Source organism: Vicia villosa, linkage group LG4, assembly GCF_029867415.1.
Source record: "Vicia villosa cultivar HV-30 ecotype Madison, WI linkage group LG4, Vvil1.0, whole genome shotgun sequence".
Lineage (NCBI taxonomy): Eukaryota > Viridiplantae > Streptophyta > Magnoliopsida > Fabales > Fabaceae > Vicia > Vicia villosa.
Window position 1 is genome coordinate 195,059,044 of NC_081183.1, and position 18,039 is coordinate 195,077,082.

The window sequence follows — 18,039 nt, forward strand, 5'->3', positions numbered from 1 at the left end:
TTGCCAAAACCTGCTTTTGGCAACGGTAGAGAGGTAAACCAAAACACGCTCATATTACAGGGGGTAAACTACTATTAACCTTTAATTATAATAATAATAATATGTACAAATACCTTTATCTCTTTATAATTATATTTTAATTCATTTTTTTTTTGTATTTGTACAAATAGATTAATCTCTTTATCATTATATTATACACTCCTGATATTGTTTTAAGCCACTTTTTTGAGAAGTTGACACACTTTGTACTCTTGCCACGACTTTATTAAACAGTAATAGGTGTATAACATATATGTGATTTATGCCAGTAATGTTAGTTTTATTAGTTTTTTATGAAAATATTATTATCTTTATATTACACTCTTATATTTATATTACACTCTCTATACTTTTTGCATATGTACAGTGATTTATCTGTACACTTTACAGATGTCAACTCACCCATTACTCTTGAAACGACGTCATTAAGTAGGTCTCATCACCTATTCCCCTATTTTTCTGTTCAAACAAGGTCCACTTTTATGACTGTGACAAGACCTTTTAATTCTCATCTCTCAATATTTGTAGTTGTTAGATATTTTTTTTGCAATCAAATAAGCATAACAGAGAGATGTCATAACATGAAAATAGAAACAAGTCAAACCAAAAGTCATATAATAGGTAACTCCGAATTCCAATTTTTGGACTGAGGGTTTGAATTGTACAATTCATACTGCACTGAGATATACATGCGAACCCTAAGCTCTGGTGCTAAAAAACTCAATGCAAGGTAGTTCAAGACAAACACAAATGACATATCTATTGGATTTAACCATAAATTCTCATAACTATAAACTATTTAGGTAATGCATGCATCCGAAATTAAAAAAGGAATAGAATGGGCAACTTACCAATGCAATGGAGAGGAACTTAGAATAAGTGCAATGCAATGAAGTAGAGATGCGATAAGCTTCGGCACAATGGATAAAAGTTATGAGAATGATTGAAAGTGAGGAGAACAAGTTTTGTAAACGCAAATGAGGAGTAACTCTTCATATTCATTATTTTTGCTCTTTTGCATAAATAAAAATGTGAATGTAGAGGGAAAGGCACATGTTTACTTAAACATAAGCGTATGAATTTCAATATGCAGATTAAATTTGGACTTTGGAATCAATATTTTTTTTTTAAAATTGTGTGGTCCTAAGGTTGACCATGGATGTGATCGGTTAGGCGCGTATGGATTCCAATATTTATAGTTTACACTAAATAGATTCCAATCTCTAGAGTTTTTTAATATCTAGCTATGGTGTGTTCCAAAGATGGTTTTTTGTGTATTAAGTGCATTCAAATTTTAAATCCAGGTTCAAGTCTTATTTGTGGAATTTTTCTAGAGTGTGAGTTACTAATGTGGTGCAATGAGTAATACAAACAAAATTAGGGAATTTACTCTTTGCACCTTAGCGGTGCTCACCCACCATAGTGAAAAACCAACAGTACCTCTAAAATCTGGAATTAAACTCTATACACTCTCAAAATGCAACCAATTATGTGTTCTTATGGTTTCGTCTGGTACAATAGTTAATTTTTGGATTTTCCTAATATGTATAGTTTGTTTGATTTTGTCTGTTCTGTCCCCTGAGTTTGACTTCTTTGATTACTATATAATTTTTCTGGTTTAATTAAAGGTAAAATGTCAGACAACCGAGAAAGATTGAGACATAGTAGAGTGGCCTAACTTGTATTGTTGGTGTCACTTCATTTGATGGAGAAGTATTATCCTCTTGAGTTCAAGTGTCTCCAGCATCATCTTCTCGAGGCATGTGTCCCCTGCTGCTGCCCCACAAGTCCAACCTACTGAACTTGCTGTTGTTGTTCTTGATGTTTTTCAAGAAGGCCTCTCATACACCTCATTTTTTTAACAGTTATGCTTACTCTTTATAAATGAAAATATAAGTTTTACTAAAATATGTCGAATTTATAACAAACTTACTGCACATGATATTTTAGACTTTTTTAAGGGTGGTTCTTCACCACTAATGGTGAGAAGAGCAACCCAAAAAATTAGGGAATTGCTTAAGGCACCTTATGGATTGCTATCACACCCTCGTGAAAAATAAAAAATAACCTTTGATTTTAGAGATGCATCTCCACAAGCACCCTAAACACATTGGTTCCTAAATTGGGCCCTAAGACGTTGTAAAAAAAGTCACAGAGATGCATCCCCGGATGTTGTTTTAATCAAAAGGGCGCCCAAACCTTTCTCCTTCTTCACTTCTCATAACACTCTCTCAAACTCACTCAACTCACATTCTCTCAAAATCATTCAACTCACTTCAAATCTTCTTCCATCAAACATCAAATCAATGAAAAAGCTCACTCAACATCAAACTTAACTCATATTTGGTACGTTTTTTATTTTTCTAATTTTTTTTATTTTTTATATACATGTGTATAAATTGAGCATTAGGTTATGTAGTAGGTAGTTCTGATATGTGATTTACATGAGCAATGATTTTGATATGTAGTTTTAATGATTAATGCATTATTTTGGGTGTTGACATGGTTGCTTTTTCGCCATTAACACTCTTCTAAGTTGCACAATATTATGAAGATGCATCTCCGGAATTTTCTAACATTTTGATTTCCAAAATCGGGAGATGCATCTTTGAAGTTTATATATCATTATTTTTTGGCTTGACCTCATTGTGTTTCATTTGTGTAATGATTGTGTGCTTTAATTATAAGCTTTATGGTTGATAACCATGATATTATAAGGCACAACAGAGTTGTACAACATGCATTAGTTAGGAAGGAAAAAGATCGATCATCGCATGCACTTTGAAGTTTGATTCAATTTATAGCTTGATGAGTGGTTACCGTTGGAATCTAGCCGTTGAGACTTGTTTGAAGATTTGCTTTGAATACTTTGTCTCGTATGATCCTTTAATGACAAGTGTTGTTTTGCTGCAGAGCCTTATCTTCAATAAGATGATTACAGTTGGCGGCGTGCTTCTTTGGTTTAGCTTGTCTTCCCAACGCGCTGCATGTGGGTTGCTTCTTCAATCAGCCTTGGGAGTAGTTCCATTTAATTGTTGTAACCGTTTTGCTAATGATGATGTTTGTAACGGTTCTCCCTTAGATTCTGAGACTCCTTTCAAGACTGTTTTTATATGATAGCTTGTCTTCTTGTTCTTTGTAGACAGAGAATAAATGTCATGCGATTTTATCAAAGCTAGTTGTCTTTAAAGCTTCTGAATCTTCTGACTGCTGAGTTATGAGTATCTTCCGTAGATGTTGTAGTGGACCAAGATGTTGCTTGTGCTAGTGCTTATTGTTTTGCGTGATGACTTGATCTTCTGTCTTCAATTGTTGAGATGCTGCGTTGCAACATCAGAACTTCTGATCTTCTATTCTTGTTGTACCGAGACTTCATGTATCAGATGATTCTTTGTAATTCCTTGAGGCTTGTCTGATGTACTTTTCTGATTCTGTGCTTGTTGTATGTAAGCATTGGTATTGCTTGTTCTTCTGAGTAGTATTGTGTTTGATTGTTGCTTCTTTTGTTTCTGATCTACGGTCTTTGGTTTGTTTGACGTATTCTTGATTAGAACATCTGATAATGATGTTTAGCTTTGTCAATCTTCTGGATGTAGTTGTTGTACTCTTTTTATGATGAATCGGGTATAAGATTTATGACATAATATCTGCACACTAAATGAAACCATTAATAATGAAATTGTTACTCACAAAATATATGCTTGTTGTCATCAAAACTATATTCTGAACATAGATTCTCAAACTTGTTCTAACATGCATGACTCTTTTCTCTCTACACAGAAGCATGTTGTGCTACCCTTCCGTGTCCCAATCAAGATGCTCAGTCAGTCATTGCTCCTGTAGAAGCATAGAAAAAATGTTAACTCAAGGACCAATGCTGAAAACAAACTTGAAAACACATAAGGGAAAAAACTGGAAATGCACTTCCTGTTTTGTTCTTGATGAATATCGCAAATGCATTTTCGGTTTCTGCTGCGATTTCAGTGGTTTGTTAATGGCACCCTACCCCCACATGTGAACTCACTGATCATTTAAAATACATGTCTAACACCTTAGTAATGATTTATAATGTTGAAAACAAGCCATAATTCTTAATTTCTTACCTAAAACACACATTTGAGTGGATTTTACATAAACTCTAAAAAGTTCAAAGTCAGCTTACTTGATTGATTGTTGTTGTTTTTTGTTTATTGGTTGTTGTTGGATGCTTGATATACTAGTTCTTGATGCTACGAACAATTTCGGTGGGAAATGCGGTTGTTTCGGTGAATATGAAATTGAGAGAGTATTTTGTGTAGTGTGTTTTTGAAATTGTAATGGAAGGGGAAAAGGCAACGCGCCTTTTAGGTGTCCCACGAACCGAAAATATACTTACGGTTCTATACCGTAATTATATTTCCAGTTAGTTTCAATGTTAATGTCAATTATGATGCGAACCGAAAATATATTTTCTGTTTTGGGGGGCATTTTAGGAATTTCACGTGTTGTGCTGTAAAAAAATGGGGTGGAATAAAAAATTCCAATATATATTGGGCTTTATACTCAGTCTCCTGCGGCCCAACTTTCGTTCTTCATTCCCATCTTCATCTTCATCTTCCTCTCTCAATTCAAATTTCGGATAATGGCTTCACTGACTTCACCACCACCATCATTCCTCACCTTTCATCCCCGCCAAACTCGCCTCTTCTCCAGTTCCGCTCATCACTTCCTTCCACTCCCACTTCATCTTCCACCAAGGTATCATCATTACCATTTCACCATTTCTACATTCATCCTCTCCACTAACTAACACCATTCATTCCTTACATTCATTCATACAGGACAATCAAACTCCATCACAAACGCAAAACAGTAGAATGCAGAGTTACGAATCCAAACCCTCCATCGTCAACGGCGTTAACAAAGGAGCCTCACAAATACTTCGACCACGTTACCATAACCGTTCGCGGAGGCGACGGCGGTCACGGATCGATTCTGAACCAGAAACCTAAAAAAGAAGCTGAAAAGGGCAAAAAAAGAAAAGGGATTGATAATCATAAGAGAAGTGCATTGAAAAGGGATTTTGATGGATCGGTTATACTTCCGATGGGCGGTCATGGTGGCGATGTTGTTATCTATGCGGATGAGAGTAAAGATACTTTGTTAGAGTTTCATAATAAGAATAGGTTTAATGCGAAACGCGGAGGGAATGTTGATGCGGTTGGTGTGTTTACTTCTTACTTGCGGAATGGAATTGCTGCTCCTGCTGTTAGGATTGCTGTTCCTCTAGGTTTGTGAATTTCATTCTGGTTTTGCTGTGTTGTTGTTGTTATTGTTGTTGTTGATATTATGCATAGTTTATATGCTCCTTCTCTATAGATAGATTTGATATATTTTGATTAGCAACACCAAAGAAAATTAGTTGTAGTGTAAGTGGAAGTGAAGATGCTGCATTGAATGTGTAGCATTGAAAATAAAAATATTAGAGACTAGAGAGGGAGAGTTGAGGAAGCACTTTAGTATTTAGTAGAAAATATAGTGGAAACTGGAAACTAGACTCTGGTGCAAGTTTTTAAAAACAGTCGCGTAGTGGTGACATAAAGACTTTCGCGATTTCAGTCGGTACAAATATTGCTACACTGATTACAGTCGTCGCAGTGTGAATTAACCACAACTTAATAACGGTATTGCTTATACCATTTTGCTGCGTCTGTTTTAGCGGTTAGGGACTGTATTTTAAAAACCTTGCTCATGTGATTTGGGCATGTAGAGGAAAGACCTGTAGAGGGAAGACATATTAACTTTGTAGTAAAATACTTGGGGTAGTTAAACCATTAGAGGTAGAGGAAGACTTAAATTATGGCGCTGATTGATCTTAGTGAGATGAGGCTTGGTTGTTGTTATTGAGTTGCAATGTTAGTAATATTACATTTAATTGGTTATTCTTGAATTCATCCCAAATGGTGCAAAGATTTACATTGTATTTTTAAAGGGGACTTGGAAAATAAATACAGTTTAGTTTATTTATTTTTTACCTTGTAGTCCATTATATGTTGTATTTTTAAAGGGGATTTGGAAAATAAATACAATTTAGTTGATTTAAATTTTACCTTGTAGTCCATTATATGTTGGAAATGTGAATATAGATTAGATTAAGGTGTCGTTTTTGTAATTACGAATACAAATATCACCTAAATCCAAGTTAAATGAATTGTTTTAAAAACCGAACTGGTGTGATATTTGAATCAATGTTCAACTGTTTTAAACTGTTTGAATTGGGACCCAATCCTGATCTAACCGTTCAAGTAATTGAACTGTAGACAGTTTCTGTTCATAATTCAATTGGTTTAAATTGTTCGCTTGGTTTTTAAAGCATTGGTAAAAAGCCACCTAAACTGTATTGGCTTGTTTTCTTGTTTTCATTTTGAACCAATATGTTTTTCAATATTATTACAAAAGTCGTCACCTTGTTTTCATTTTATTTTCTGTTTAAATTTTTCTGTGAAAAAGATTGCGAAACAACATTTTGGTGAAAAGGACTCTTAGAAAACTAAACTTGATATCTCTTATTGTGTTTATGATTGTGAGTTACAGGTACAGTTGTGAAAAGCAAACGAGGAAAGATGTTAGCTGATCTAGCACGACATGGTGATGAGTTCTTGTTGCGAGGGGTGGACAAGGAGGGGTAAATAGCAATACACACAGATTTGAAATTCTTTCAAAATTTTAATTGGTTTTTGTAACCGCAGAGTAATGAATCGGGCATGTTCAATCAGTTTAAAAATAACCTAGTATCACATAAGTTGTGCCAGTTCAAATTGGTGACAAAATCAAATAGTTTGACAGAATAAATAAATTCATATTCTTGGGTACTGTACTCTGTAAGGATTATTTTTGAGAATTTTCGTTCTAACATTATATTCTTTCCCTGAAAATATAGGGTTACTCGTGGTATACACATATATTAGGTACTATTGTTGTATTTTGCACAAGATTCCAACTTTTTCTATGTCTTCCCAGATTAGCTTGTTAGAAATGCCAAAACATAATAGGAAAAAGACGACGAGTTTGACAACAAACATGATGAGAGATGACTCGGATAAGGTAAAATCTATTGAGTATTTACGTGTTCATTAAAAGATATCATTACTGGCCTCTTACAATTAAGACTTCGTTGTGCATGTATTAAAGGATTAAATCAACAGGGGCCAGTAATGGCCAACCAATTTTTTAAATCCAAAATACATGCTCTTTACTCAGTATTTGCTGGGGCCTGGAACTGTGATCGTAAATCATCAATTTCATATTTGGTTTTATAAAAGATTTAAAATGTATCTTGAATCCATAAACAATAGTATTTGAACATTTTGTACTTACTAGTTGCAATTAGATGTCACTGCATTTTGCTAGTTGTGTTCCTAATTCCTATCTTGCTGTAATATAAAACCGTCATTTTAAAATTGTTACAGGTTTTAGTTCACGGTCAACCTGGGGAGGAAGTTAAGTTGGAGTTGACCCTACGAGTCGTAGCTGACGTTGGTTTGGTTGTAAGTATTGTGTCTATGCATGATGCCCTGTTTAATTCTATATGGGTCTTCTTACTCTTATCTTCATAATATCTGTGCAATTTTGATGGATGGATTTTGTATGTGTCTCTTTATCAAGGATGATACTTTTAGATTTAGATTTCTGAGAAACTAAAATATTGGTTTTATCGTGGCTAAGCTTTATTGAAGATTGTGAAGGATAATGGGGTGATGTGTAAAGCTTGAGTGGTTTCATTTAGTTTCTTTGGATTGTATTAATCATATTTTAATACGGTGAACAAAAGTTGCCTATTACTGTTTGTCCAAGTGAATTTTGTTGGCTGTAGAGTAAGTGAAGGTTTTACTCTTTCAAATATGTTCATTCAGCTGCTCAAGATCAAGTTAATCTTGTTGTAGGGACTTCCAAATGCTGGGAAATCAACGCTTCTGGGAGCCATTACACTTGCAAAACCCGATATTGCTGATTATCCTTTTACAACATTAATGCCAAATCTTGGGCGCCTTGATGGTGATCCCAACTTGGGAGCTGGAATGTATTCATCTGAAGCCACATTGGCTGATTTGCCCGGCCTTATTGAAGGTGCTCACTTGGGAAAGGTATCCATAAATTTATATATGTTGTCAAATGTCCCTCCTTTAAACCATTGAGATGCTAAGTAGTTAAAATGAAATCATTTTTATCTTTCAGGGTCTTGGTCGCAATTTTTTGAGGCACCTAAGAAGAACACGTCTATTGGTCCATGTTGTTGATGCATCTACTGAAAACCCTGTAAACGACTACAGAACTGTCAGAGAAGTATGTACATTGCATTTTAATAATAACAACTCTACTGCTTATTGTTTATCCTTTCCTCATGCAAATAAGTCTAGTCAGTTTAATGTGCATAAAGTAATATGTAGCCAGTCCAACTTTTCTTGTTGTAATGTTTATCTTTCCCTCATGTTTTGGTGTCTTTAATCTTGTTAATTCTCTTTCTACTCTTTTAAGTACATATTCATAGCAATTCCTGCTACCACTTGACCATATGGTCAATTGGTAGCAGGAATTGCTATGAATATGTACTTAACCCCTAGGTACATGGTTCGATTCCTGCGGGAGGCAAAAACAATATTTCCTGGGCAGCCGATAAGCGGACCTAGGGGGGATTATTGATTAAGCCGGTAACATGCTCGGTTGGCCGACACGGTTGATGCGTGCAGCGGATATCGGGGTGTTACATTAAAAAGGCAGTTGTAACGCCCGGAAATTCGATTATTCGCTTACTTTAGACGTTTGGAGTAGGGAGTTTAATAAAATAAAATTAATTGGGATAAATGTTGTGTTGCCCATGTGAATTAGTTTAGCCCAAAGTAGGATTAGTGAGGTAATATATTAGGTTTAGAAACAGTCAGTAAGGGCATAACTTTAGAAGAGAAAAAATTAATTGGGATAAATGTTGTGTTGCCCATGTGAATTAGTTTAGCCCAAAGTAGGATTAGTGAGGTAATATATTAGGTTTAGAAACAGTCAGTAAGGGCATAACTTTAGAAGAGAAAGCAGTTAGCAGAGAATTGGGAGAAACCAGTGCACGTGAAATTGCCGAACAAAAGAATTTTTGGGGATTTTTGATCGGGACAATTTAGAGAAACCTTCAATCCAAAGGTAAGGGTGGGGTTCTTGCTCTATAAATAGGGACATGATGGATTGTATGTGGGTTTGGGGAATTTATTGCCTCTATGTTTTCGATTGATGTCCTTTCTGTTATGTATGAATAATTTGTATGATATTTGTGTTGCAATTTGTCTGTGAAGGTATGCTAGTGGTTCTATTATTTGATTTGTGACTCTGTGATGCGTTGGTTGAATTAGAATTGTGATGGGTGATGGTCCGAAATTAATTATGCGATTGTGATAATTTTGTTTGGAATAAAACTGGGAACCGTAATTGAAAATTGACACTGAAAAGGAAGAAGGAATTTCTTAGGGGCGGGGGCCTTCTAGCCAGGGGCGGACGTCCCTTGTTGTTGTTGTTGTATAGTGGGGTGGCTAGGTGGGACGGTAGCCACAGGGTGAGATGAGGGTCCCTTATCATCTTAGGCAAAATTTGTATCATAATTAGTTTAGGTAGTAGTCATAATATATAGTACTAAATGATTTAATTAATAGTATGTAGTACTAAATGATATAACTAACAGTATGTTATACCAAGTGATATCACAAACAGTATGTAATACTAAGTGATATAACTAGTTTTAGTTTTAGTGAATAGCACGTTAGATTAATTTAAAAATCTAAAAAAAATAAATAAATAAATTGAGTGAATCAATATAATTAGTAAAGGATGATTGGCAACAGAAGAATATAAACTCTAGGATTTAGTAGAATAACTTCATGACATTAACAATGCTAGTAACCAGCAGAGTAATTGTTAGAAATAGTAGAGTAGCACTGAGCTAGTGTAGCAATAACAGAACTAACTATTGAGCATATCAGTGACCGAACTAAAATTAATAAGAGAATCGGGAATTAATTAACCGAGTAATATAATTTAGGCGAGTCCGGAATTAATTCGGTATCTGTAAATTGACGATGTATTTTGGCGATGTAGTGACGTAATGTGTATATTGTACTATTGCAAATTTTTTTGATGTTGCAGGAATTTAAAGTGACGAGTAATTATCAATTATAATTGATATATTTTGGCGATGTGGGCGAATGCCTTATGCGACGTTGTTTTGTGATTGATTGTGGTTGTTGCATGTCATAGTGTCTCATGAATTGCATGTTGTAGCGACGGCCTGAATTGGCAAAACAGCGACGGAGGCTTATGCCTGTTTTTGATGCCTCTATTATCTGGCAATTGGCGATGGGGGCTGAAGCCCTGGGTACCACATGCATGATGCATTAGTCGTGTCTCATCCATTTGCTTTATTGCGACGTTGTGCGTGATTATGTGATTTTGATTTTTGAATTGTTTGTGATTGAAATTGAGACGTGAGATATATATTATGACTTGAACCGTAATATACTCTTTATCATGACTTTATTTATATTGTTTGATATCTCACCCTTTGCTTGTTTTTGCCGTTGCCTTTATACTGGTAACGTGCAGGTGATGCTAGTGAGTGAAGAATTAGCTGTCGCGAGTTGAGTCAGTTGTCGCTCTGATACGTAGCACTCGGGGGGATAAAACGATTGTTTTTATTATTGTTTTAATTGCTGAATTTTATTTAGTTTTGACTTAAATTGTAACTTAAAGTTACCGTGCAAAGATGCTACGACTTGAATTGAATATTTATGAAGTTTGATGATTCCGCTGCGAAGTAATTTATTAGATGAAGTGTTTTTTTAGGATTAAATTAATGCTATAATTTGTCCACTTTCGTTTAAGTGCTATGTATCTATGTGGAGGCATAATTGCCGTATGTGAACTAAATGACGAATGTGACATCCTATTTCATCGTATGAAAATTTTAAAATACTCTGATTTTTGTTTATAATTATCGGGTAGATTTGGGGTGTTACACATATGAACAAACATGAACAAGTATTAACAAACATGAACAGGTATGAACAAGTATATATGACAAAGTGTGTGTATATAATGGAGTTTATGAAGGAAATATACCTGTAAGCATGATCCATTTGTATACACAGGGCTCGGGACTCACACTCGGGGAGAGGTCCACTTGAATTTATTCAAAGCTATGTAAACAGGTATTTACAAAGGGGCTTGGGACTTATACCTACATGGAGGCCCATGGTATTTTTGGGAAGATTTAAAGAAAACTTCATTTTTGTTTTGTTATTCAAAGTTAAAAAATAAATTGATCGAGATATGTACAAAACGGTGTGTGTACAAAAAGGCGTACAATGAAATACCTAATTTCATGTACTGGAATGGGTATGTATAAAAGGGCTTGGGACTTATACCTACGTGGAGGCCCGTGTTTTATTTTATAAAACATGGTTGGTTGTTTTATTTACAGACGCGTTGTTTGAAACACTGTTTGAAAGTTTGTTTTGAAAGAGTTTTCTGTTTAAAACTGTACAAGAAGAAAAGAAATGGGACTTACACTCTCTAATATTCGAGAGGCCCCACTTCATTTTGAAAATCATTTGATCAATTAAAAAAAGTTTAATCAATAGTTTCAAAAAGAAATGGTTTATCGTCTTTGAAGAAAAATGCGATCGCTTGTTTTAAAACGATTTGAATTTGACAAAAGTCAACTTAATTAAGTTAAAACAAGTTTTAATACTCAATTAAGACCTAAGTGATTTAGGGTTTGATCAAAAAATATTTACAAGTGATTAGGTTTGAAAATTAAATGAAAAACAAATATTTAAAGTATTTAAAAATACTTAAAAATGTATCATTTTAAACCTAATTAAAAACACATTAAATAAATCTTTTTTTGTGATTTTTTTTGATATTGTCAAAATATGTATATTAAATAAGAGGTGTGTAAAAAATGAAGAAAAAATAAGTTGATTTGATTGGTCAATTAATTAAGTGAAGTTGTGTAAAAAATGGAAGAAAAATAGTGATAAAAAATATGTTTTGGCTCCTAGAGGTGTTGAACTCGTGACCTGAGGGTTACCACTCAAAAACACTACCAACTGGACCACGCGCGTGGTCTGTTTAACATTTGCAATGAATGAATTATATTTTTGAATCAATTCCTAATTTCAGTTTCAAAATCTGGCGCCAAGAACACAACCCTAACTTGAATTTGAAAAATCTGAAAACTGAACCATTTTGATCAAGTGAATAGCCTATCTTGCTCGATTTTGGACGAGGAACATGATGGTACCATTTAATTTCATTTATTTTCACTCTAAGATCATTAATCTTCTGATGAACACGAAGAACCCTAATTCTATGATTCAATCTGAAATCGTGTATGTGCAAGTTATGATGCAATTGATTGAGGGTTAATGATCCATATGTATGCAGAAACATGATGGTAAACCAGTTTTTCATTTATGATGCATGAATGATAGAGTTTGAAGTTCAAGAGAGCTTACCTTCAAAAACGGCCAACTGAGAATTGAATTCTGATCTGGAGGTGTTACAGATGCTTTGTGATGATTTGGATAGCTTCAATGATGATTATGGAAGGTGTCTGGATGTCTGGAACAAGCTGAATTCATCTGAGCATGGTCATGGCACCCGATCTGCAGTTGCTTCAAGTATGAATCGAATTTGAAGATGGAGGTGTTTCAGATCATGGATGATGGTTGGGATAGCTCATATATGGTATATGGAATGTATTTGGATGTTTAACTTGGACAGAAATGAGCTAGAGTGAAAATTGGCATGATAAGGCTCATTATGTGTTCATATGGAGGTTGAAATGCAATTATGAGTTTTGGGGTAATTTGAGGTGTGTGAGTGGTTCAAACACTTCCTAATTGATGTTTAGAAGTTGTTGGAATCATCACTTTGGCCAGAACTTCAAGGATTTGGAGGTTGGAATTTCTACCTCCTTGAAACTTAAGAAACTTGCATTCTAAGAAAGAAAGAGAAAACCTATAATTGTGAGGTTTTGGTGTGATTTTGAATAAGGTTTGGACCTCTATTTATAGGCCAAGGATTCTGAACTCCAAGCTTTGCAAGTTGATCAAAGAATGGTGATTTGGCATTTGGAGATAAAATGGAATCTTTACATTTAATGCATGATGGTTAAAAATGACTAAACCATGGTTAAACTTCAAGCTTCTTATCCTCTTCCATTCTGATCTTCTAATCAGAAAATATCTTCAATTATTGTCTTGATGCATCATTACTTGCATTATTTGGCAAAATGGTTCATAACTTAGTGAAAATGGCTTGAAATTTCAAGTGAAAATGATCACTAAATGCATAATTCAAAACCATAGCTATGCTCCATATTTTTTCATGCTCTTGGACATTTTGGAAAGCTCATGTTACATACTTCAAAACCCTAGTTGAAAGTTTCTTCAAGACCTTTAAGGAAATGGGTGAAAAAGATCCATGAACTTTGAAGAAAATGAGATTTCAAGTGAAGTTTTCAAAAAGTACCAACTTTGAAGCACCATATCTCTTAAATGGTTGATCTTATGGAAAAAATTTATATGTGTCAAAGTTGTTTATTGGATCAAAATCTACAACTTTCATGTTGGAAGTTTTTTTCAGTTTGTAGGTGAAATTTTGAGAAATTCCCTTCCAAAGTTTGGAAAAAACCATTGAAAAACACTTAGAAATTTTTCTAAGTATGAAAAGTCAAACTTTTGACTTTTGATTCTTGATTGATTTTCTTGATTTTTCTTGATCAAATGACTTCTCATATCATATATTGATGATTTAAAACTTCAAAAGTCATGGTTGACCAAAATTCCTCAAAAGTCAATGGTGATCTTGTACAGTTGACTTTTTTCAGACGAATCGCGTTTCTGGAGATTTCAAATGAAACAGGCTATCCTCATCAAATGAATGGTATGAATGGATCATATTGAGGTATTAGAGGATATTGAATCATAGTTTGAGTTGTGGCACCATGTCCTGATTAAAAAGGTCAGTTGTTCAGTGAATTAGGTCAAAAACCCTAATTGTCGACCTGATGAAATTGATGACTGTGGATCTTGAATTGAGATACAATTTCCATTGTATATTGTCATAGGGATTATTTGAAGATGATTGAAACCTTTGATTGACTCCCTGGGGATTTTTAGGGTTTCCCAAATGTGATCCCTGATTTCAGTCCCTGATAGTTCAAAACCCTAATTCTGAGGATTTGTCTGATCAATCTTTGTGTAAGAGATGTTATGAGCCAATGGATTAGGTCAAAATGATGCACTTGGGGTCTTGAGGTCATGTCCCAAGTCATTAGGTCAAATTCTGAGCAAAAGTCAGGAGTATGCTGTCTTCAGTCAAAACCCTAACTCAGTCGATTCAAAGCTGTTGAGCTTGTTGAAATGAATCTCTGAGGACCAAATGTTGATTATTGATGAAGATAATTCATTTGATATGAAGGGAGAACAAAACCCTAATTGATTGTTACTTGTACTGATGAGTGATTTCTTGATTAAATCCTGCTGAGTCACAAGTAACAAACACAAGCTATGCAATTTGTTAGAGATGCAAATGATGCATATGCTATGATATGAGGTGGTATCTTAGGTCAAAAATTGGGGTATGACACAAGCAAGGCTCACTAAGCCACTAACATAGGCGCACATAGAGAGCAAAGGCAAAAAAGAAGACTTCATAGTCAAGTAAATTCAAGGTTAAGCAGCTCACCTCACTAAGCCAAGAGAACATGGACGCTTTACGAGCAAAGGTGCTTTATGACTTTAGGGCTAAGTTACTTTAAGATGAAGGAAGGGTTTGTACGCTCTGATAGGATGGGTGGTGCACTTAGTGGGCAAAAGCGAAAAAGAAAATTGTAGTTGAGCTGACATTTGTTAGCAAGGAAGAAAATAGGTGTGCTAAGCGCAGATGAGCGGTGCACTTAGCGAGCATACATGTCCAAGCCTTATAAATAGGGGTGTCATTAAACTCAGAATCAATAATAGGTGGATTTGAGGTAGTTCTTAGAGAAAATAGTTTAGTACTACAAATCACAACATGAGAGAATGTGAGAGAAAGATTGAGGTTGGAAGTAGTGCTCGAGGAATCGTCGCAAATGTTCTTCAACTTTTTTTTGGGGCTTAATTGTAAAGCTACATTGAATAAGAATGGCTAATTTTCTCTTTTGTTAGAGTTAAATGTAGTTGTCCTAGTATTCATGTTTTGACCCTGACTGTGGTTTTCTATGTAATTTTTCTTAAATTTTAATATTGATGGATTCTTCGTTCTTAATGCTTATTTTGGATTAGCTACTAAAACATGTTTGTATGGTATGACTTGATATTCGAAAGGTAATGGTCATTATTAGATATTTAGATCCAAGTTTTTCATTTATTGGATATGCTAAAGTCTAGACATAGATTTAGACATAGATTTAATATTGATGGATTCTTCGTTCTTAATGCTTATTTTGGATTAGCTACTAAAACATGTTTGTATGGTATGACTTGATATTCGAAAGGTAATGTTCATTATTAGATATTTAGATCCAATTTTTTCATTTATTGGATATGCTAAAGTCTAGACATGGATTTAGGTTCAATATCCGTATTAATGCTGACGAATTGGTTAATAAGATGAGAAATCATCTATTAGGTATGACGATTGATCTCATGTAGTTATCTCAGATTTGAGTTGCGATGAGAACTTCGAGCAGTAATATTAATAATTGATTAGAATTTAATATTAGTGCTAAAGGATGTGATTTGAGAACATGTCAATGAAATATAACCCCAACAAGTTTTCTCACGGTTAAACAACACAAGTTCAATTTTATTTTCTACTATTTTATATTTGAGTATTCACAAACAATCAATCATATGATAAACCAAGCTTAAAGTAATAGAACTATTGAGCGTTCTTTAAAACACAACCAGTCCTTGTGGAGACGACAAAAATTGCACTTGCAATTTTGTGCTGCATCAAAATGGCGTAGTTGTCGTGGACTGGAGGTAGTTGTTGATGACATTGCAATAGTTTTTACCATTTTAATTAATTTGTTTATATCTGTTAATATTTCTGCATATTTTATTTATAGTCCCTAAGCTACTAATCGTGCTAGCTAGTTTTGTTATTACTTGTTTATGCGAGGTAAGGTTCCTGCATAACAACTTCTGTTTGATCCAGAAATTGAATTAATCTCATGCATAAACAATAGTAAGAACAAAAAGAAAAAGTTGTAAGCCAAGAAACAAGATCTAGAAGAGTATTCTATTTCAAAGAAGGTAACCATGGCTAATATGGACAATAACAACAACAATAATGACAACAATACAACAATGGAAATAATGTTGGTGGCATGTCATGCCACAATATTCCAAGACATATAACACATAACTAGACCATAAAGGAATGCATGTAAAATAGAAATGGAAAATGGGATTGCTAAAAATTATTTATGTTAACCCTTTTGCAGAACTAGATCATGAGGAAACACCTCACGAAGTTCTATGAGATTTCTAGTATGCCATGAACTCTAGAAACTAAGGTGGAAGTGATAATCTTGAGATTGTCTTGTTTGGAAAAGAAAATGAGAGGTATCTAGACCAACTGACATCGACAATGACAAATTGGAATGCATTGGAGGAAAAGTTCTTGAGCAGATTCTTCCCTTACAACAAGTTCATGGAAGTAAACACAACCATTATGTTGATCCCTCAAGGTGAAATTAAACTCTTTGTGAAGCGTGGGAGAGGTAAAAATTCATGCTAAGGATATGCCCAAATCACAGTTTTGATGATCTTACATAAATTCACATCTTCAAAAATGGATTTCAATAAGGATAAAAGTTGTTACTATTTGCTACTGTAGGGGGTTCTCTAATGTCAAATAGCATAAAAGATGCAATTGCAATTATTGAAAGAATAACGCTTAGTGATAATCAAGGACAATATAACATAAATCTTTTTCAAAGAAATAAAAGTTTTATAGAGTTGAATACCAATGATGTTATTCTCATACAAAACAAGTTGTTGACACAAATAGTGGATGAGGTGACAAAGCACTTGTATAAACCCTCACAACAATTAAAAGAGATGCACGGGTCGCCACAACAAAGGCATATTACACTTTGTGCATTATGCAGTGGTGAACATTCAACTGGATTTAGCCCCAATTGATGAAGAAGTCAAATACGTAAGAAATCAACAAAGGCCTGGGCAATATGAAAACAACAACTTCCCAAGAAACAACAACTTCTATCAAAGATGGAGATTTGAAGTTGAGCTAACAAATAGACAACCCTATCACCATTGCACACAAGGAACTCCACAAAATGCAAAGAAACAAAGTTGGATAGCATACTCAATCACTTTATCCCTGTGTCTATTGCCAACCAGAAGAACACTAAAGCCTCTTCATAAGGAACCTTGAGACACAAGTCCTCCAATTAGCTAACAATTGACTGGCCAACAAAAAGACACATTCAATGCCAACATCCAAACTAATATAAAAGAACATTGTAATGGTATTGTTATTGATGAAATAATTGTTGTTAGGGCAAAAGAGAAAGAAACATTAACTCATCGGAGTCGCAAGAGGAAAACTGCGAGATTACCCAACTGACTCTATCCCAGAAGGAAGCAGATCCTAGTGTAGTCATGTTACCTATATCCATAGGTAATATGGAAGTTAGAAATATACTCACTAACTTGGGTGCAAGTGTAAATGTAATAACAATCTCAGGGGTAAAGAAAATTGGTAACTTCCAAATAGAGCCAATTATGGAAACATTGAAGATGGCAGATAAGACATGCAGGAAACTAGTGGTAACAATCAAAAATGTTTTGATTGAAATACTCAAGTTTTCATTTTCTATTTATTTCATGGTGTTGGATATCAAGGCAAACACAAAGATACCTCTTATTTTAGGAAGATCATTCATGAACCTCAAGGATGTTGGTA

General features: G+C 34.4%; 1 pseudogene; it reads left to right on the plus strand.

Moving 5' to 3' along the window:
• The first annotated feature begins 4,606 nt into the window (after positions 1–4,606).
• LOC131596635 (probable GTP-binding protein OBGC2) lies at positions 4,607–10,890 on the plus strand (annotated as a pseudogene).
• Positions 10,891–18,039: the final 7,149 nt, after the last annotated feature.